Source organism: Ascaphus truei, chromosome 7, assembly GCF_040206685.1.
Source record: "Ascaphus truei isolate aAscTru1 chromosome 7, aAscTru1.hap1, whole genome shotgun sequence".
NCBI lineage: Eukaryota > Metazoa > Chordata > Amphibia > Anura > Ascaphidae > Ascaphus > Ascaphus truei.
The window spans coordinates 27,139,115-27,161,371 of record NC_134489.1 but is presented as its reverse complement, the minus strand read 5'-3'; the positions used below and the strand labels follow the sequence as shown (position 1 = coordinate 27,161,371).

At 44.1% G+C, this 22,257-nt stretch overlaps 1 non-coding gene and 2 pseudogenes across 1 annotated transcript; all 3 read right to left on the bottom strand.

Annotated features, from left to right (window-relative positions):
- Window positions 1–5,630: 5,630 nt before the first annotated feature.
- Window positions 5,631–5,807, bottom strand: LOC142500221 (U2 spliceosomal RNA; annotated as a pseudogene).
- Window positions 5,808–12,007: 6,200 nt separating this feature from the next.
- Window positions 12,008–12,182, bottom strand: LOC142500197 (U2 spliceosomal RNA; annotated as a pseudogene).
- A 5,741-nt stretch (window positions 12,183–17,923) lies between these two features.
- On the bottom strand, window positions 17,924–18,105 carry LOC142500107 (U2 spliceosomal RNA). Its single transcript, XR_012802808.1, has one exon. It is a non-coding gene; the product is annotated as a U2 spliceosomal RNA (small nuclear RNA).
- Window positions 18,106–22,257: the final 4,152 nt, after the last annotated feature.

Here is a 22,257-nt window from a genome sequence, read left to right as displayed (position 1 = left end):
TTATTAGCTAGATTGATGCAGAAGTTTGCATATTTTGTTTCTATATTAACTTATATTTCAGGCAATCCTTTCCCCCCTTTTATTTTGTCCTTATACACTACTTGCCTTCTTAGCTTTTCCTTTTCTGAGCCCCAAAAGAAAACAAACAAGAGCCTGGTTATTTTCCTCAACCATTTACCTGTCGGGGGAACACCATTCCCATGTATAATAGAATGGGTACAAGAACCGCTTTTGTGATTAGGACTTTCCCCTCCATTTACAATTTTCTCAGCGACCAGAACTGTATTTTTTTATTAACATATCTGCTCCCAGTTACTTTCCCCTTTCAAATCCTCATCAAACCACACTCCCAAGATTTTCAGTTGTTGTGTCTCTACGGGGATCCCGCACTTATCTAAGTCCCTCCAGTAACCAAACGCTTTGCATACGCTTTTGTCCCAGTTCACTCTGAAACCTGATGCAACGCCAAAGTTTTCTATATGAAATTTCACTCTTGATTGCTGCCTGTGTTGTGCAGACCACCGTTAAATCGTCCATATACCCGAGTGTCTTTACACTTCTACCTCTACTCCCTGGGACTTCAACCCCTCTAACTACTTTGTCTCTCCTGATCTTGTTTAACAATGGCTCCATAGCACATATAAAGGCCAACGGGGACAGGGGGCACCCCTGCCTAACTCCTGATTTTATTTGTATTTCCTCCGTAAAAAAAACCATTCACCATGGCTCTACTAAACATTCCATCATATAGGTTCCTGACTTGCCTTAGTAGTCTCTCTGGAATTCCTAACTTTCCTAGTACTTTAAAAAGGAAGGGAGAAGGAGAAGGAGTGGCTCAGTGAGTAAAGACACTGACTGACACTGAGATTGCTTCAGGGGAGCCTGGTTCAATTCCTGGTGTCGGCTCCTTGTGACCTTGGGCAAATCACTTTATCTCCCTGTGCCTCAGGCACCAAAAACATAGATTGTAAGCTCTACGGGGCAGGGACCTGTGCCTGCAAAATATCTCTGTAAAGCGCTGCGTACAATTAGCAGCGCTATACAAGAACATGCTATTATTAAAGGAAGCTATGGGCCAACCTGTCGTACGCCTTTTCAAAGTCTATGTTCGCAATTACTACTAGCTGGTTCCTTTCTTTACAGTACCAGAGCAGGTCCCTTACCAACACAAGGTTCTCCGCAACCTGTCTGCCTGGCACTGCGCACACCTGATCTTCTTCCACCAATTTTCCAATAACATCCTTACCATAATAATTTTTGCCAAGACCTTATAGTCGACATTAAGCAGCGTAATTGGGCGCCAGTTCTTCAGGTTTCGTTTATCCCCTTTTTTATAGATTAAAGTGATAATCCCTTCACGAAAAGATGCCGGTATTTTCCCCGTTTTCCAAATTTCTTTACATAAGCTTACCATCTCTGGTCCTATCAACCCCCAATACTCACAATAAAATTCATAGGAGAGCCCATCACTCCCCGGCATCTTCCGCTTCTTCCCGCTTCGTACTCCCTCCTCTACTTCCATTGCATTTAGATCTCTTCCCAAGAAATTTTGTTCTTCCACATCCAATCTACACTGTGTTTTATCTAATAGATCTTCCTCTATTCCTTTGTCTCTAAACTTTTCCTCAAACAATGTTCTATAGTATTTCTCCACTTCCCTCACTATCTCTTTTGTCCCATATACTTCTCCCTCATTACTATCTAACACCGGACCCATTATAGTTTTTTCAGAAAAAGCCTTTTTTTTTTTAAATATGGTGTACACCTCTCGTCTTGTTCTATTTTTTTCCACCCTTGCGGCGTGTATGATTTTTTTTCCTTTTTTTTTTCAATTAGTTTTTTTTAAGTCTTTTTTTCCTTTCTACATCTCATTTTCCACATCCCACCCCACCCCATTTTTTTTAATTTAAACAAAAATTGCTTCCTTAAAAATAGTGCTGTAAACTCTTCTTCTTCCTTTCTAGCCTGTTCACATCCTTTCTTTATGAAAAAAACTTTAGTTTCTTTTTTAAACCACTCCCACCATTCCACCACGTCCCTGAACTCTTTCATCCTTCCTTTAATTCTCGCATACAACCTTTCAAACTGTTTTTTGACTATTATGTTTTCCATCAGGGCCACATTTAGTTTCCAATACCCTTTGCCATATTCATTTATCCCTTCCACATCCACTCTACACTTAATACGCACATGATCTGAAAAAACAACTTTCATCACTTTCCATTCTCTCATCTTCATTCCCTTTGATAGGAGTATCAAGTCGATTCTCGATCGGACTTCCCCTTTATCGCTATACCACGTGTAGACTGTTGTATTTCTCCCCCCCATTTTCCCCGCATCTACTAACCCATAATCCTTTTTCATATTTTTGAGGAGGATCCTCGTTCCATCTGGCCTTTGTTCCTCAGCCCCACCTACTCTATCACTCTTCTCCAACGCACAATTAAAATCTCCAGCAACTATTGTTGGCTCCCTTCCCGGTAAGAACATTTGAAGCTTTTCAAATAGTTCTTCCCTTAGATTTTTTAAAGGTGATGCATAGATGTTAAAAACACGCAACTTCATCCCCCTCCATCCCAACCACACACATTGCAATCTTCCGGGTTCAATTACTATATTTTTAATCACTGTAATCTCCCTGCTCCTAACCAACACTCCCACCCCACTATTCCTGTTCTCATGACACCCTGACCACACAGCTTCCCCAAATTTCCATTCCGTTTTATGTGGTATATCTGTTATTGCACACTCTTGTAAGCATATGATATCACTTTTTTGCTTAGCCACATAGTCTAATATCATCGCTCTTCTTGCAGGTGCTCTGATACTCCTTACATTCTGGGAGACTACTATGACAGACATTTATATTAAAGAAAACCCCTGGACCCTCCCACCCATACTAGTCATTGCCCTTGATACCATACCCCATTGTCTCTTTAATCTGCGCCGTTGCTCCTTCCTCCAAGTATGGTATGCTCCCTTGGAACAAAACGGTTAAGTCACTGTATGGTATTTCCCCCTTTGCAATCATACCACTACAGTAGAGGCAACGATTATTCTAACATTTGCTGTAAACTAGCCGGGTTACATTCTGGGTATGTGCTCGGTATGTTCTGGGCTAGTTTGAGGCACGTTTAAGGCATTTCTGCATTGACTAACGACCCATAGGATTAACACAGCAGGGATCCCTAGCAGTCCAATTCAGTTTGAATGGGACTGCCAGGGACCCCCCGCTGTTAATCTGATAAGCCATTAATCAATGCAGAAATGCTGGGGCTAGTTTAAGGAAAGTTTAAGGCATGTATTCAGAATGTACCTGGGTCTTTTGGGGAATTGCCACTGGTTTTTGTTAGAATAATCGCTGCCTCTACTGTACATCCCTCCATTGGATCCCCTGGGCTTATTGTCACTCAACCATTACTATCTTCAATGGGGCTCCATCCCTCCATTGGAACTCCTGGGCTTGTTATCACTCCGTCACTGCCTTCTTCTATAGAGCTCACTGGGCTTGGAAAGCCTCCCATCATCTCTTCTGTACTGAAAGAGGTGGGTTCCTCCTCCAAACCCTCCAGTGCCCCAAACCTCAAAGGATGGCTGAAGGATTGCTGCTTTTCCACCTTCCTTTTCTTTCTTGCGGTTCTCCTCGGTGATGGCGTCATAAATTTTGCCCGCTTTTCCACTTTATCTTCTTCATCTTCTTCTGATTCTTCCGACCATTCTGCTGTCGGTATCTCTTCCTGTGGTGTTCTAAATGCTCTAGGTATCCCATTGACTCATCCTCGGTATTTGCCTGTGGGTCTCTTTCTGAAGGGTTCTCTGGTACCTGTGTCATCTCCCCTTCTTCTATCACTGGAGCAGCTCCATTGTTGGTTCTCTCAACTTCTGTTCTTTCGTCTCGCATTTCCTGCATTTCCTCCTGATCCTGCTCCCCGCCCTCCTCTTTTGCCAACTCGGGGCTCTCTGATCTCTCGTTCTCTCTCTCTCTCTCCCTTTCCCTGCGAGCTTCCTCTTCTTCTTCCTCTTTCCTTTGCATCCTGGCCGCATGGGAATATGGTCTTTTGGGGCACTGTCTGGCTAGGTGGCCTGTATCTCCACAAAGGTCACACTTTCGGGGTATGTCACATCTCATGGCCGTGTGTCCACCTTCTCCACAGTTTCGGCATATGGTCCCATCCAAACTTTGTGTGCCCATATTTTCGACAGTTTCTACAATATTCCGGCTGTCCTGGGTAGAAGAGAAACCCTGATTCCCCCCAAGTCAAAGCTAGCCGGAGGGTACATGACCCCTGACACACCTGTTGGGTCTGGTCTGAAACGGACCCAGTATCTCCTCTTGCCATTGAAAATGTTGTAATCGTTTTTTAATTCTTCTCCTCCTTTAACTACCAGGCAATACCGCTTCAGGAAAACTTCAATGTCCAGTGGATTTGCAAAGGGATTGTACATGTGCACCGTCAATGGTTTCTCACCCAATTGGAAGCTGGGGATTACCTTCATTCCCCTCATTTTAGGATCATCCGCCAACTTCTTTGTCTTCTCATACATGTACAAACAGTCATTCTCCTGGTAGCAAGTCACATCATATATTCCCTGGCGAGGGAAATCCTGGATGCAGCGAATCTTCACAAAGTCCATCTCAATCTTTGCCATTATCTCCTCCATAAGAAATCGCAGTCCGACTCTTCCTCTTTCTTCTTCCTCGATCTGAAAGTGGACCGTACTCCGCATGCCTCCTCCAAACGCCATCGCTCTTTTTAAGATCAGGTGCGTCCCCCCAAAAGCAGCATGGAGCTTAAGCCATTTCTGGCCAAGGGGACAGTCCTCTCTCCTTTTGCCTCCCGACTACGTTGATCTTAGCCAAAAGGCCAAGAAGCGATAACCAGAAATGGGCCCCTGCCCGAGCGCCGCCCGATGGCCAGGGGCACTACGCTTTAGGGAGAAGCAGAAAAGGGCGGCAGAGGGAGCCGCTTGCTGCCCGCTTTCCTCCCCCAGAATGCCTGCCCCCACTGCTTCCAACACAGCTCCGGGGAGTCTATGCAGCAGCAGCAGCGACGACGATGACGGATGCAAAAGCCAGACTTTCTATGTAGCAAAGAAAAGCAGCCACACACACTGCCAGGGGGGCCCACAAAGGCACATGCTTCCAGTTCTTTTTCCGGCACCAGGCTTCGTCTGCTTATTTGCATAGGAACCGCCCACTTTTTCTCTGCTCGCCGACTCGTCTGGGCTGCCATGAAACTCAGGCAGCAAGCAAGCAGTGGCTGGGGTTTTCAGTTCAGGTCATTTCAGCAACCCATTGTGACATCAAGCCAGCAAGTCAGGCATTTGCTGCTTGCTGCAGTGTTTCCTATGCAGGCTATTTGGATACAGCTTCAACAGGTGTTTCTTAGACATCGGCTCGTTCGGACTGAATTAGGCAGCAGGCGGCACTCCTGCTCCATGCGAGCTGAAAATAAAAAAAAGTAGGAAGCCATGCAAAAGAACGGACAAGACACAGCAAAAAGAAGGAGGCTTTATTTTGTCGTCATTTCTTCTTCTTTCTTTGCAAAAGAAAGAGCCAAAAAAAAGCATGCTTCTATTTTTGCCCGCTGTTTGTTTCTATTTTTTCATACAAGTCAGCTATCCCCAGAGGGAAGTGCACCGGTCCTGGAGGTACTGCAATACCAGGTCAATGCGTGGAGTGGACAGAGCAAGCTCTTCTTCCATCTCCCTGTTCTAAAAATCCATTTAATATATGGTCCCCAGATAGGGGACGTATCAGATATTAAACTAATAAGAACAGATTTGTTTTTTGTTTTAAAGGTTTTTATTTCACACATAACATTGTAAAATTTCCTTAACTTTTCGAAAAACAAAAACCACCCGCACATTACAAAAACCCATCACATAACACAAGACACAATAACACATTAAAGCATAATTCTCACTCCATTCCTCATCACTCACTCAATCTAGCCTCACTCATTCCTCTCTTACGCACCTTTCACCCATCGACCTCCATTCAGCCCTTCAATCATTCCTATATGTTTTCCTCCTTGGCCTCAACCAAGGAGGGGAGCACCGGCCCACCTCTTCACTCCGGATACTCCACAAAAAGGGACCCAAAAACCCGCACTTTTCGTGCTTCACTTAAAACTCTACTTCTCCTCCTTTCGGGGTACCATTCTTTTCCCTTTTTTTAAAACTATGCATCTTACGCTTACCACTTCTCACCACCTACTCATTCTCCCTCCACACTCACACCTTCTCATTACCCAACCAAAAAACCTCACATAATTCAATATACATTACAAGCCTTATACCTGACTAAACACATTAACACCATCAAAAGGGGGTGAAAATTCCTCTTTCAGCATTTACCCAATTCCTGTCCTTCTAAACAGGACTACATTTTTCCATTCCTTTTGACGCCAAATTCTTTTCTTCTCCTCGCTCTTTTTCTTATCACACAAAAAATATAAATACATTTTGCTCATAATCAACTTCACACAACCATCCACTTCTACTTCTTCTCTTTGAATTAATAACATATTCCTCACCTGCCACAACGCTTCTTTCACACAATTTATCATTCTCCAACATACGCTCTCTTTCTCCCTCTCAATCAGACCCAATCCATACATCATTCTTTCAAAACTCAGTAATTGTATCTGAACAATCAATTTAAATAAAGGACCCATCTTCCTCCACACTTTCCTGGCATAATCACAATTCCACAGAAGGTGGATCACTCCTTCTATCCCACCACATCCCTCCCTCGGACAAACTTCAGTTTTCGCGAGTCCTCTCCTCTTTTTTAGCTCCCTTACTGGTAAAACTCCCCATACCACCACCCACGCTATATCTTTCTGCCTGTTTCCCAAGTTCCTATCACTAATGTTCTTCCAAGCTTTTTCCATTTGTTTACCACTCATATCTCCTCTTACTGCCATACTCTCTCTTGCTTTAACTATTTCCGAAACCTTCCTCCTGTCCTTCCACTGCTCCCATGATAGCTCCTTCAACTTGAATTTTTCAATGTATCTTTCTATCACTCTATAGAAGACCGGAGGATGAAAGCACACCGGCCTTCTCAGATCCTGCCGTCTCTCCTTAAACCGGTTCATGAGACTACCTAAGAAAAATCTGGCATAACAACCACCTTTGCTATCACTTTCTGCTAATTTAAAATAAAAACAAATATATTTAATAAAAATAAACTGTTCTACATCTAAAAAAAACCTTTACCACCTTTCTCCTTGGACAAACAGATCATTTGTCTCCTAAGACTCTCATTTTAGGCTCCCCAAAAAAAGGTGGCCAACAACATGGAGACTTTACTCTGCCAGACCCCTGTAGGGGGGAATATCAATCCGACATACAAGATAATTGGGGCCAAAACTGCCTTCACAATTAGCGTTTTCCCTTCAATAGAGAGTGATCTCTGAGACCAGAAATTAATTTTTCTTTCTAGCTTATCAAAACTCTTGGACCAATTTTGTGTCCCTTTCAACTCTGTGTCAAAACAGATTCCTAAATTTTCAATGTCTCCCTCCACTTTCTGTAGTCCCAAATCGGTTTCTTGTCCTACTTCTCCAAACCTCTTCACCCTAGATTTATCCCAATTTACCTTCAGCGCAGAAGCTCCAGCGAAAATCCCAATTTGCCACATTGCTCTCCTAAGGGCTCTCTCACTCCTACAAATCACAGTTATATCGTCCATATATCCTAAACTTTTTTACTGCCGCCCGCCACTTCCAGGCACAGTGATTCCTTCGACTACTTTGTCTTTTCCCAACATTATTAAAAGGGGCTCTATTGCGCATATAAACATAATAGGAGACAGAGGCACCCCTGTCTGACTCCAGCTTGGATCTCTATTACACCCGATGGGGACCCGTTTATTAAGATTCTACTATTTGCGCCTTCATATAACTTCCTTATGCGCTCCACAAATTTAGCCGGAACCCCCATTTTGCCCAAAACTCTGAACACAAAGTCCTTGGACAGTCTGTCGGACGCTTTCTCAAAATCTATTCCAGCTACTAGAACGCTTTGTTTCCTATCCAAACTGTCCCATAAACCATCCCTTAATAAAGCCAATTTTTGCCCTATTTGCCTCCCAGGGACTGCACAAACCTGCTCTTCACAAACCATATTGCTCACAACATCCCTAATTCTATTTGCTAACAATTTAGCTATAATTTTATAATCAACGTTAAGTAACGTGATTGGTCTCCAATTCTTTAATTCGTCCTTTTCCCCTTTTTTAAAAATTAAGGTTATCATACCTTCCTTCATTGATCTTCCTCCTTTCCCCTCTAAAGCTGCTATACATACAGCCTTAAAGTCATCCTTCAGGATTGCCCAAAAGGCCTGATAGAACTCGTACGGGAGTCCATTGCTAACAGGCGTCTTCTTCTTCTTTTCTCCTCTCACCACTTCCTCCAGTTCTTTCTCATTAAATTCTCTGCCCAGCCACTCCTGGTCAGTTCTTCCCATTTTCTTTAGTCCGACGTTTAAAACGTCTTCCGCTAAGCTCTCATCCCTCCATTTCCGAGTATACAGTTTTTTGTAAAAACCCTCCACCACCTCACACATTCCCTTTTTATCCTTTACCTGCACCCCGTTCAGATCTTTCACACATACCATCCTCTCCTTTCTTCCAAACACCTTTTTGTAGAAAAGCTGGTGCATTTCTCGTCTGCCTCTAATTGTTCTACCTTTGCTCTAAAGATTATTGCTTTACCTTTCTTTTCCATATATTCTTTGATTTTTGCCCGTGCATCCTCTAATTCACTCTCCACTTTTTTCCCCAGGTGCCTCATTCTAAACAAAAACTGTAGACTCAGCTACCATTTCTCATACCCCTCCCTTTCCTTCCTTGTTTTTTCAACTCCCCTTCTAATGAAAAACTTCTTAGTCTCACACTTCACCCATTCCCACCATTCACCCACCTCTTTAAATCTGTGTTTCTCCTCTTTCAACCTCATATATTCCCATTCATACCTTTTCTTTATCCACTCATCATCCAATAATAATACATTCATCTTCCATACATTCCTTGCACACTCCTCCTCTTTCACCCCCTCCAACTGTATCTTCATTATCACATGATCCGAAAAATCCACTCTCCGGTATTCTATCCCTCTTGCCTTCATCCCCTCTGATAACATACAGAGGTCAATCCTTGACTTCGCTGACACTTTGTCACTAAACCAGGTGAATCTTCTCTCACCCTTCCTCCCCACCCTTTCAACATCTACAAGGCGAAACTCCAGCATAATTTTCTGAAGGAATCTTCCTGTGGAATCTATTTCCCCTTCTCCATCCACCCCAACCCGGTCTTCATTTGCAATTATGCAGTTAAAGTCACCTATTACAACAGTAGGCTCCTTCCCTGGTAAAAAAAAATCTAAGTTTTTCAAACAATTCAAGCCTCTCCTTCCTCTTAGGGGGGGCATAAATATTTAGCAACCTGAAAACACAATCATCAAATCTCACATTAACTAAAATTAACCTTCCTGGTTCTATTGTAATAACTTTCTCAAAACAAACCCTTACATTTCTTGCCACCACCCCACCCCCTCATTCTTGTTGTCCGCGCCCCCGGACCAGACTGCCGGGCCCCATTTCCAGTCCTTTGGTTTCAAAGAGTGCTCCAAACCGCATTCTTGCAGGCAAATAATGTCCGCTTCTTGCAGCTTTAAGTACACAAAAATCGCCTCCCTCCTCGCAGCCACTCTAATGCTGCGCACATTCAGAGAGTATAAGCGAATCATCATAGAAAGTCACCTTTTTAAACCTTCAGGACTCCGCTATTCTCCGAATCATCTCTAGAGTCTCTAGGCCTCCTGGGCTAGATGGGCTCTACATAAGGCTTAAGTCCGAAGCCACCGAGAGAGTGTCCTCTATTATCTCCAGCCTCTGGCTCCCCGACTCCGAGGTGCTATCGAAGGAGCCTATCTGCTGGGAAGTTCCCGGGAGGGAATCTTCGCTTTCGCTTACACCCCTCTATGCCTGTACTTGACTTGGGCCACCAACATCCTCGGGTTTTGTTTTTTGGGGACCAGCTTCAATTTCTTTGTTAGACAGTTTGCGCTTTCTATTTGTCTGGGTCTCCATAGGTTCCATCTCAGGTTCGCTCACTCCAGCTTCAATTCCTTGCTGCTCCTCCCATAAAGCCACCTCTTCAACACCAGCTGTTTACGTGCTTTCAGGGCACTCCAAGCCTTCCCCTTCAGCATCCACCTCCACCTCTTCTTCTTCTGGTAATTCCTCCTCACGAGGCACGCCAGGGGGGATATCCCGCTCTGCGGGGGGGTCACCTCTTCCACCTCTGACGCTACAGCGGGATTCCTCACCACCTGCGCATATGAGCGTTCGGGACACCTTCGAGACAGATGGTCAGTCTCACCACATAAGTCGTATTTCTTGGGTACCCCACACTGTGCTGCCATATGGCCTTCCCCGCAGTTCCTGCAGCAGGGGCCTTCCTTCGGGCAGTTTTCTTGGATGTGCCCAAATTCTTTACATTTACGGCAGTACAAAGGTTGTCCCCTGAAGCTGAGGTAACCCCGGTTCCCTCTAATACTGAAATTAGCTGGTGGATACAGAACCCCGCTTGTGTTACTGTAGTCTTCTTTGAACTTCACCCAAAAGCGCCTCTTCCCGTTATATACGCCAAACTGATTTTTTAGTTCAACTCACCTGCTCACATGCGAGCAGTATCTAAGGAGAAACAAACAGTCTTATCTCATCTGTGACCACGTGAGGATTAAACATATGTACAGTCACGGCAATCTCCTGAAGCATATAGAGGGGGATTACCTTGATCCCTTGCATTGCCGCGATCCCTTGCATTGCCGCGTTTCCAGCTTCTTCCCTTGCTTTCTCTGTTAGACATAAACAATCCTCAGTGCGAAAGAAGGTAATGTCATATAAACCTACCCGTGGGGAATCATGAAGACAAAAAATTCTTCCGATATCCACCTTCAACGTCTTCTCCAACACCTCCTTCACGATGTGCGGAAGTCCCCAATTCTTCTGGGCTGCCTCATCCAACTGCATACGGACGGTATTTTCCATGCGCGCTCCAGCTGCCATGATCTCTTCCTGCCTTAGCTCAACGACAACTCCCCAATAGCAGCAGGTGGCTTTAGTTCCCTAGGGGACGATACCACAAGGCCAAGGAGCTGGGTCTCGCAAGCCTGCCCCTGACCCAGACACTTGATCTGAGCCAAAAGGCCAAGAAGCGATAACCAGAAATTGGCCCCTGCCCGAGCGCCGCCCGATGGCTGGGGGCACTACGGTTTAGGGAGCAGGGCAGAGGGAGCCGCTTGCTACCCACTTGCCTCCTCCCCCAGCATGCCTGCCTCCAGTCACTCCGTCCTTCCAACACAGCTCCGGGGAGTCTATGCAGCAGCAGCGGTGACGACGACGACGGATGCAAAAGCCAAAGACTTTCTATGGAGCAAAGAAAAGCAGCCACACACACTGCCGGGGGGGGGGCCCACAGGGCCAACAAACAGCCAAAAAGGCACATGCTTCCAGTTCTTTTTCCGGCACCAGTCTTCACCTGTTCATTTGCATAGGAACTGCACACTTTCTCTGCTCGCCGACTCGTCTGGGCTGCCATGAAACTCAGGCAGCAAGCAGGCAGTGGCTGGGGTTTTCAGTTCAGGTTATTTCAGCCACCCATTGTGACATCAACCCAGCAAGTCAGGCATTTGCTGCTTGCTGCAGTGTTTCCTATGCAGGCTATTTGGATACAGCTTCAACAGGAGTTTCTTAGGCATCTGCTCGTTCGGACTGAATTAGGCAGCAGGCGGCACTCCTGCTCCATGCGAGGAGGAGCTGAAAAGAAAAGTAAGAAGCCAGGCAAAAGAACGGACAAGAGACAGCAAAACGAAGGAGGCTTTATTTTGTCGTCATTTCTTTCTTTGCAAAAGAAAGAGCCAAAAATGCATGTTTGTATTGCTGCCGTCAGTTTGTTTCTATTTTTTGATACAAGCCAAATATCCCCAAAGGGAAGTGCACAGGTCCTGGAGGTACTGCAATACCAGGTCAATGCGTGGAGTGGACAGAGCAAGCTCTTCTTCCATCTCCCTGTTCTAAAAATCCATTTAATATATGGTCCCCAGATAGGGGACTTATCAGATATTAAACTGATAAGAACAGATTATTTTTGTTGTGAAAGTTAATCTTTATTGTCAAGTCAAGATCAAAATATATACAGAAAAAAGAAAGACTTTTCTGAAAACAAAAAACTACCTCTGCATACAATAACCCCATACATAACTTTCAAGAAAATTCATACTTCTTCAATAACACATATCATCACCTCCTATAGAGGGAACCACATATTTTACTTACTTATTTATTTTCAACATTGTATTTATTGGAAAAAAAAAACCACAAGGCAGCATTGGTATCTATACTTCCAAAATACCATCATGCTAAGGTATTCCAGGCCTCAGGCTTCCAGAGGTCGGCCTGTGCTCTGTTTGCTCTTTTATCCATCCTGTAGTACACATACATCCTACTTTTAACCAGTTTAATACAATCACCCACATTCACGTCATCCTTTTTTCCCACCAAAATATTCCTCACTTGCCATAAAGCTTCTTTCACACAATTAATCTTTTGCCACGCTATTCTCTCCCTTCCATTCTCATACTCTCCTAATCCATACAACATTCTCTCCAGACTCAGACTTTTCAAGAGCGTAACTTCTTTGAATAGTGGGCCAATCTTCCTCCAGACTGCCCTCGCAAAAGAACAGTCCCAGAAGAGATGGACCACGCTGTCCACTTTCTCACAACTTTCTCTCGGGCACCTGTCTATGACAGCCAGGTCCCGCCTCTTTTGTACCTCACACACCGGGAGGCACATCCACGCTGCCATCCAAGCCACATCCTTTTGCTCATTAAATAGATATGTCATTCACCATCTTCCTTCCCTTTCTCATTTGGTCTCCATTCAGTCCCCCGATCATCTCCATTTCCTCCCTCGCTTTCAATACTTTCGTCACTTTCTTCCTAGACTTCCAAACCTCCATTCCTAGCATTTGCAACTCAAATTTTACAATATACGTCTCTATAATGGTATAGAAACGTGATGGTTTGAAACAAACTGGTTTCGTGAGGTCATATCTAACTCCCCAGAGTCTTCTGCACATCCCCCTCATCATATACCCACAAAAATTTGCGCACAGAAGCTCTTTCTTATCTACTCTACCTATATAAAAAACTAATATAATTTAAGTACAAGAACACTTCCAGGTCAGGAAGGTCCTTCCCCCCATTTTCTCTTGATTTCACTACCCTACATCTTCTTAACTTTTCTTCCTTGGAACCCCAAAAAAAGGTGCACAACATCCTCCACACCTTTCGCAGCCAAACACTCGTTGGTGGGAAAACCAGGCCGATATATAAAATACTGGGGAGCAACACTGACTTGATTATCAGATTCCTCCCCTCCAGAGACAAAGCTCTCATTGACCATAAACTTATTTTCTTGCTCAATTTTGCCTCTAGGTTAATCCAGTTCTGCGTCCCTTTCAGTTCACTATCAAAAACAAGGCCCAAAACCTCCAGGGGTCCCTCAACTATGGGAATGTTTAGTTCCCCCAACCCTTCTACCTCACCAAATGCCTTAACATTACTCTTAGCTCTATTGATCTTAAAAGCTGAGGCTTGACAGAAGATCTCTGTCTGAAAAAGAGCTCTCTTTAGGGCGACAGACGACTTACAAACCAATGTCACATCATCCATGTATGCTAGAATTTTCAACATCTGGCCTCTGCTTCCCGGAATCTCTATCCCTCTAATAACTTTATCCCGATTCAACAAGCGCACAAGCGGTTCAAGTGCACAGATAAACACGACTGGGGAGAAAGGGCACCCCTGTCTCACGCCAGACCTAACACTTATTTGTTTTGTAAGGAAGCCATTTACCTGAATCCGACTAAAGGCGTTCTTATATAATACTTTTACAAAACCCAAAAACCGACCAGGGATCCCTATTCTCTCAAGCACATGATATAAGAAATCATGGGAAACCCTGTCGTATGCTTTCTCAAAATCCAGAGTTGTTACTACTAAGGCTTGCTTCCTTTCCCCACAATCATAAATCACATCTCTTAGCAAGGCCAAGTTCTCCCCAATCTGTCTACCCGGCACTGCACACACTTGTTCCTCCCCAATAATTTGGTCTAATACAATTTTAACTCTATTGGCTAAAACTTTGGCTATAAGTTTATAGTCTGAGTTAAGTAACGTGATCGGCCGCCAGTTTGAAAGCACCGATCTGTCTTCCTTTTTAAAGATTAGAGTCACTATACCCTCTCTCATTGATTTGGGAAGTTCTGCTTTCCCAAGACAAGCCACACAAATCTCCAGAAAGTCCTTATTCAGGATCCCCCAGAAGGTCTGATAAAACTCATAAGGCAAGCCGTCACTTCCAGAGGTCTTATTTTTCTTCCCATTTTTCAGGGCCTCTTCCAATTCGCATAGTTTAATTTCTCTCTCTAATACCTCCTGGTCTTCCTTCTCCAGAACCCTCTCTAATGCATTCAAAACATCCACCTCAAAATTCTCATCCCTCCCTTTCACTTCATACAAATCCCTATAGAACTCTTCAATCGCTTCCAACATTCTTCTTCTTTCACTCACCTCCATTCCATTCATGTCTCTTACACTCCTCATTTGTTCCTGCCTTCCATAGCCTTCTTAAAAAAGAAGCGTGTGCACCTTTCTCCCTGCTCTGCCCTTTCTATCCTAGCTTGAAAGATTATTTCTTTCCCGTTCTTTTCAAGCATCCCTTTTATCTTCTTCCTAGCCTCTTCTATCTCTAATTCTACCTCCTCCCCAGAATTCCTCAGTCTATACAAAAAATTGAGCAGCATATGCCACCTTTCATACTCCTCTCTCTCCTTCCTTTTACTCTCACAACCTCTCTTAATGAAAAAACATTTAGTTTCCATTTTTACCATCTCCCACCATTCAGTCAGATCCTCAATGAATACATCCTTCTGCATTCTCAACCTTGCATAAAACCATTCATACCTCTTTCGTACCCATTCATCCTCAAGCAGGCTTACATTCAACTTCCATACATTCCTCCCATGCACTTCTCTCTTTCCTAAGCATACATTCCCCTCCATCCATACATGGTCCATGAAAGCGACCCTCTTCTGGGTCATCACACTCACTTTTAGCCCCTGCGTGAAAAAAAAATCAATACGCGACCTGGCCGTCCCTTTGTCGCTATGCCAGGTGAACCGCTCCTCATTACGCAAAAACTTCTTGCCCGGGTGACACAGCTTAAAATCTATAATAACATTTTTTAACAATATCCCCGTGCTATCCACCCCTACACTCTCACCTACCCCCTCCCTATCACCCCCCACCACCGTGCAATTGAAATCCCCAAAAACCACAGTAGGCATTGTACCCGGCAGTAACAACTTTAGTTTCTCTATTAACGCCCCCCGCTCGTTCCTGCGTGGAGACATGTACACATTAAAGATCCGGAGCACACAACCCTCTATCTCCACCACCACTGATAACAACCTCCCCGGCTCTATTACAACTACATCTTTAATGTTAACTTTTGGGTTTTTAAAAAAAATCCCCACACCATCATTCTTACAGGAGCTCCCTGAAGACCACACTGCTGATCCCCAAACCCACTCCTTATCTCCAGGAGGGGAGTTAATGGCACACTCCTGTAAACAAAATATGTCCCCTTTAGAATTTCTCAAGAAATCCAGGAAACAATATTTATCATGATAATGCAGAGGATAAATTTTCACAGCCATGAATTCAACTCACGTGACCGATCCGTCCATTCTAGACTGCACTCCGGTTGTATCAATCAAGTTTGATACCGCCTCGTTCTCCAGATAGGGTTGATATGTCCCTATTTCATTTGCAGAACCTGAAAAACTGGGGGAAGGATACCCAGACTTCTCTGAGCCTGACGAGCATTCTTCAATTTGTTGGGAGGGATCTATGTCACTTTCACTGACGATTTCCTCTACCTCCTCACATCTTGCTTTGGTCTCGGTCTCCACTATCGCATTTATTCCCTTTTCTGCAGGTCTCTTCCTGCTCACCTTTTGGGAGGGCTGAAATTCCATCTCCTCCGCCTTGCTCTGCTCTCCTTTGGCTGCTTTCCACACCAGGGATTCCTCACCCTCTGCTACCAACATCGCAGGTTCAAGCTCTGGTTCGCTTTCAAGATCGTCCACCGCCTCCTCCAGGGCACCTGCACTCCCCTCTGCCTCTGGTGATGCCGCTGGGAAGATCTCTGTCGGGAGCGCTTCCTCCGTTGAGGCTGCAGGATCCACGTCTCTCATTGTTGCTGACTTTGCTACTTGGGCATAGGTTCGCCGCGGGCACTAACCTGCGCGGTGGTCTGGCTCCCCACATAAATCGCAAGTGCGTTCAGCATTACAGTTCTCAGTAGAGTGGCCCGGGTACCACAAGAAACCACGGTCGTATCCTATGGAGAAGCTCGGGGGCGGCAGCATTACCCCTCCAATATATGCGCTGTCTGGCTTGAAGCGAACCCAGAACTTATGCTTGCCATTGTAAACACCATAGATGTTCTTTTGCTCTTATTCTCCCCGCACCACACTGCAGTATCTGAGTAGGGACGTAGGGGTTGAACATGTGGACAATAATAGGCCTCTCATCCAACATGAACGATGGTTGAATCGTGACGCCCTGGAACCGCTCATCTTCTGTCATGGTCTTGTACCTCTCAAACATGTTCAAGGCTTCCCAGTCATGATGGAAAGTGAGGCCGTAATACCCCTGTTTGGGGAAATCCTGGACGCAAAAAACCTGGTTGTACTCGATCTTCAAAGCACCTTTCAGTATCTGCTCCATCACAAATTTGAGTGTCACCGTCGTACGGAACTCCAACTCTACCTGGATTCGGATCGTGTTCTTCTTACGTACCTCTGCGTACGTATTCGCCATTGTTGCCTCCTTGAAAAGCTAGAGAGAGCGCAGTCTCCCCTTATGGCAGCATGCCAGCTTAAGGCCCCAAAGGGGTCGATCCTGGAAGGCAAAGCGACCACAGTCTCTGCTGGCCTCCTGACCAAGACACTTGATCTGAGCCAAAAGGCCGAGAAGCGATAACCAGAAATGGGCCCCTGCCTGAGCGCCGCCCGACGGCCGGGGGCACTACGCTTTAGGGAGAAGGGCAGAGGGAGCCGCCTACTGCCCGCTTTCCTCCTCCCCCAGCATGCCTGCCTCCAGTCACTCCATCCTTCCAACACAGCTCCGGGGAGTCTATGCAGCAGCGGTGGCGGCGACGACGACGGATGCAAAAGCCAAAGACTTTCTATGGAGCAAAGAAAAGCAGCCACACACACTGCCGGGGGGGCCCACAAGGCCAACAAACAGCCAAAAAGTCACAGGCTTCCAGTTCTTTTTCCGGCACCAGTCTTCGCCTGTTCATTTGCATAGGAACTTCCCACTTTTTCTCTGCTCGCCGACTCGTCTGGGCTGCCATGAAACTCAGGCAGCAAGCAGGTAGTGGCTGGGCTATTCAGTTCAGGTCATTTCAGCCAGCCATTGTGACATCAAGCCAGCAAGTCAGGCATTTGCTGCTTGCTGCAGTGTTTCCTATGCAGGCTATTTGGATACAGCTTCAACAGGAGTTTCTTAGGCATCTGCTCGTTCGGACTGAATTAGGCTAGGCAGCAGGCGGCACTCCTGCTCCATGCGAGGAGCTAGCTGAAAAGAAAGTAAGAAGCCAGGCTACAGAACGGACAAGACACAGCAAAAAGAAGGAGGCTTTATTTTGTCGTCATTTCTTCTTCTTCTTTCTTTGCAAAAGAAAGAGCCAACATGTCGTGCATGTTTGTTTTTTTCCTGTCAGACAGTCATTTGTTTCTATTTTTTGATACAAGCCAAATATCCCCAAAGGGAAGTGCACCGGTCCTGGAGGTACTGCAATACCAGGTCAATGCGTGGAGTGGACAGAGCAAGCTCTTCTTCCATCTCCCTGTTCTAAAAATCCATTTAATATATGGTCCCCAGATAGGGGACGTATCAGATATTAAACTGATAAGAACAGATTATTATTATTTTTTTCTTTTTAAAGTATTTTATTTACAGTTTGTTAGTTTCACATGGTTTACTTTTCAGAAAACAAAAAACACCCATATACACAGGCGGCACACTTTATCCGAGTGCGGCTCATTCCGCAATTCCTCAGCGTGCGCGGTCACGCATCATCGGGTGCCTGTGCCGCCTGTACGCGTGCCCAGGGCTCCCCGAGGGAGCCCTGGTGTCGCGTGGATGTCACGACGGCGGCGGGACGTTCCGGGGGACCCGGCGGACCCGGTAAGGAGAGGGGGAAGCTCCGATCGGCGGGCCTCTCCTCCGAGGCTTCGGCGCGCGCCCGGCACCCTCCGGCGCGCGCCAGGTTACTGCTGCGGCCGAGAACGGGCAAATGCTCGAATAAACTCGGCCGCAGCAGTATTACAAAAACCCACATAACAACACAGTATTTTCTACACAACACATTAAAACTTACTTATTATATACAATATTAACATTATTTACATAACCTTATTTAATTTCAAAAAGTTCATCCTGTATTCTAACTTGTATGCTGTTACTCCACAGCCATAGCTGTAGAGTGGAGCATCGGCCCGCCTCTACTCTCCGATGCTCCACAATAAGGACCCAAACAGGTATTTACATACTGTACACACCAATCTTCTCAGAAGATACTTTCTCTTCCTTATTACAAGAGCATACCATTCTTATCTATAAGCATAACCATACCATAACAATGAAAAAAACATAATTTTAACCCTTAAACCACCTCACTTCCCACTAAACATTTAGAATCATTCTACCCCACATGTTTGGCTTCCATAACTCCACTCCTTCCACTGTACCCAACCTTTTTTGGTCCAACAAAAAATATGTGTACATTTTCCCCAACACCATTCTCACACACACATTCACCTCCACACTTATTTTTTTAAAGATTAAAATATTCCTAACCTCCCACACCACCTCTTCCACACAGTTTACCACCTTCAATAACTCAATTGCTCTTTCCCCCAACACATCAGACAACCCAAACATCATCATATCATACTCTAACACTCTAATCCCCGTCAACTCTCTAATTAATTTCCCCAAACTTTTCCACACATTCCTTACAAACACACAGTTCCAAAATAAATGTACCACATTCTCAACACCCCCACATCCATACCTTGGACATTGTTCCGTTCTCACCAAATCCCTTTTCTTTTGAAATTGTCTAACAGGCAAACATCTGTGGACCGCCATCCACGCTATATCTTTATGGATGTTTGTTAACCCCTTGTGACTAACATTCCTCCAAACACTTTTTGCTTGTCTGTCAAACAGGCCGCCCACGCTAGCCTGCAAAACCCTGTCTATAATTAATTGTTTAATCTTTCTATGATCTTCCCACAATTCTATTTTTACCTATGATAAATCATATTTGCATATAAAATCCTCAATGCATTTGTAAAAATCAGGTACAGTAAAACAAAAGGGTCTCCTTAAATCTGTTTTGCATAGTTTCAACTTTCTAAGCATGCTTCCTGCAGCATACCTGGCCAAACATGCCACCTTGGTCTCTTTTTTATTTATCAAAGTAAACAGAAACTGCACATATTTTGCTCCTACAACTAAATCTAATCTTGGTAACCCTTTCCCCCCCCCCCCCCCCTTATCCTTCTCCAAACACACCTTATTTCTATTTAATTTTTCCATTTTGGAACCCCAAAAAAATATAAAAAGGAATCTTGTCAGTTTTCTAAGCCACTTGCTGGATGGGGGAAAAACCAAACCAATATACAACACAATAGGAATTAACACCGCTTTGGTAATTAACACCTTCCCTTCCAGAGAGAGCTTTCTCAGCATCCAAAATTGTATTTTCCTCCGGATTTTTTCCCCCACACTTTCCCAATTTGCCTCTCCTTTTAAATCTTCCTCAAAACACACACCTAAAATTTTTAACTGATTACCCTCCACCGGAATCCCACATTTATCAAGATCCTGCCACTGCCCAGAGGCCTTACAGCTACTTTTCCCCCAATTAACCTTGAAACCTGATGCTTGGCAAAAGGTTTCAATATGGAACCTTGCCCTGTTTAAAGATGCAGGTGTTGTGCAAATTACAGTCAGGTCATCCATGTAACCAAGCACTTTCACATTTCTCCCTCCACTCCCTGGGATCTCCACACCCCTAATAACCTTACTGTATCATTCCTTATTCCTTGCAACAAAGGTTCCATGGCACAAACAAAAACTAACGGAGACAGTGGGCACCCCTGTCGTACCCCTGAATTAACTGGAACCTTATTAGATAAAAAACCATTTATTAAAATTCTACTAAAAATACCCACATAAAGACATTTCATCCATTTATCAAGCTCTTCCGGTATACCTAATTTCAATAAGACTTTAAACAAAAAATCATGTGATAACCTATCAAACGCCTTTTCAAAATCAATATTTGCCAACACTAAACCCTGCCCCCTTTCTTTACACACCCAAATAATATCTCTAATTAGGCAAAGATTTTCAGTAATCTGTCTCCCTGGAATCCCACAGACTTGATCTTCCTCTCAAATTTCCTATGACCAATTTTAACCTTAACATTATAATTTTTGCCACAATTTTATAATAAACATTCAATAAAGTAATTGGCCTCCAATTCTTTAAGTCCCTCTTATCCCCTTTTTTATAAATCATTGTGATTACCCCCTCCCTAAAAGATAAAGGTGTTTTTCCCTCTTTTAGAATAGCTTTACACAGTTCAAATATTTCTGGCCCAATCAGATACCACATCTCCTGATAAAATTCATAAGACAAGCCATCACATCCTGGAGTTTTCCCTTTCTTCCCTCCTTTAATCACCTCATCTACTTCCACAGCATTCAAATCTCTTATCAAAAAATCCTGCTCTTCCTGGTTTAGCCTGCACTCAATCTTATCTATACAATCTTTCTCAATGTGGCAATCCCTACGCTTCTCTTCAAATAAATTCTTATAGAACCCTTCAATCTCCCTTAACATAGGTCCCTTTCCCTTAACTTCCTCCCCTTTTTTATTTAACACTGACTCTAATCTGGATTTTGCTTTGAAAGCTTTTTAAAAAAAGAAAGGCGTGCACTTTTCATCTTTCTCCACTGCCTCCACCTTTGCAGCATGTATAATCTTTTTCCCTTTATCTTCCAACATTTTGTTAAACAGTTTATTTTCCTTTTCTAACTCCTCATCTACATCTTCCCCCATTTCTCTTAATCTAAGCAAAAATTGCCTTCTTAATAAAACCATTTTATACTCCTCCCTTTTTTTCGTAGCTTTCTCACCCCCTTTTTTAATAAAGAAAGTTTTTGTCTCACTTTTAACCCATTCCCACCATTCAATCATATCACTAAATTCATTCATCGTAGCTTTACATCTCTCATACAAACATTCATACTGTTTCTTAAATTTAACCTCTTCTAACAGACACACATTCAATTTCCAATATCCTTTCCTAATTTCAGTTAACCCATCCACTCCCACTTCACACACCACACAGACATGATCAGAGAAAGGAACATTCACTGTCACCCAATCACGCACATTCATTCCTTTGGACATTAACAACAGGTCAATCCTAGATTTGACATCTCCCTTTTCTCTAAAGCAAGTAAACATTTTTTTATCTTTCCCCCATTTCCTATATGCATCAACCAAATTATAGTCATTTATTATACTTTTTAACTGTGTGCTTGTACCATCAGGTCTACACCTCTCTGCTCCACCTTCTCTGTCCTTCTCACACAAAACACAATTAAAATCCCCCACCACAAAGGTCGGATCCCTCCCTGGCAGAAATAAACGCAATTTTTCAAACAACTCCTCCCTTAGTTTTTTAACTGGAGAAGCATACATGTTAAAGATACGGAAACATTTCCCCTTCCACGTAAAAAAAAAACCACCATCAACCTCCCAGGTTCTATCACCTCTGTTCTTTTAATTACAAAATCATACCCTTTAAACAAAAAACCCACCCCACTGTTCCTATTCTCCTGGCTACCAGACCACACTGATGGTCCCCAGGCCCACTCTTTCTCCTGTGGAGCTTCTGTTATCTTTTCTTGTAGGTGAGGAGGAGCGCAGGATAATTCAGTGGTATATATAAAGAAAAAATAAAACAAATATAGTGCAGACTATAAAGACTGGTAATGTCACCCTGTAGTCTGTAAGA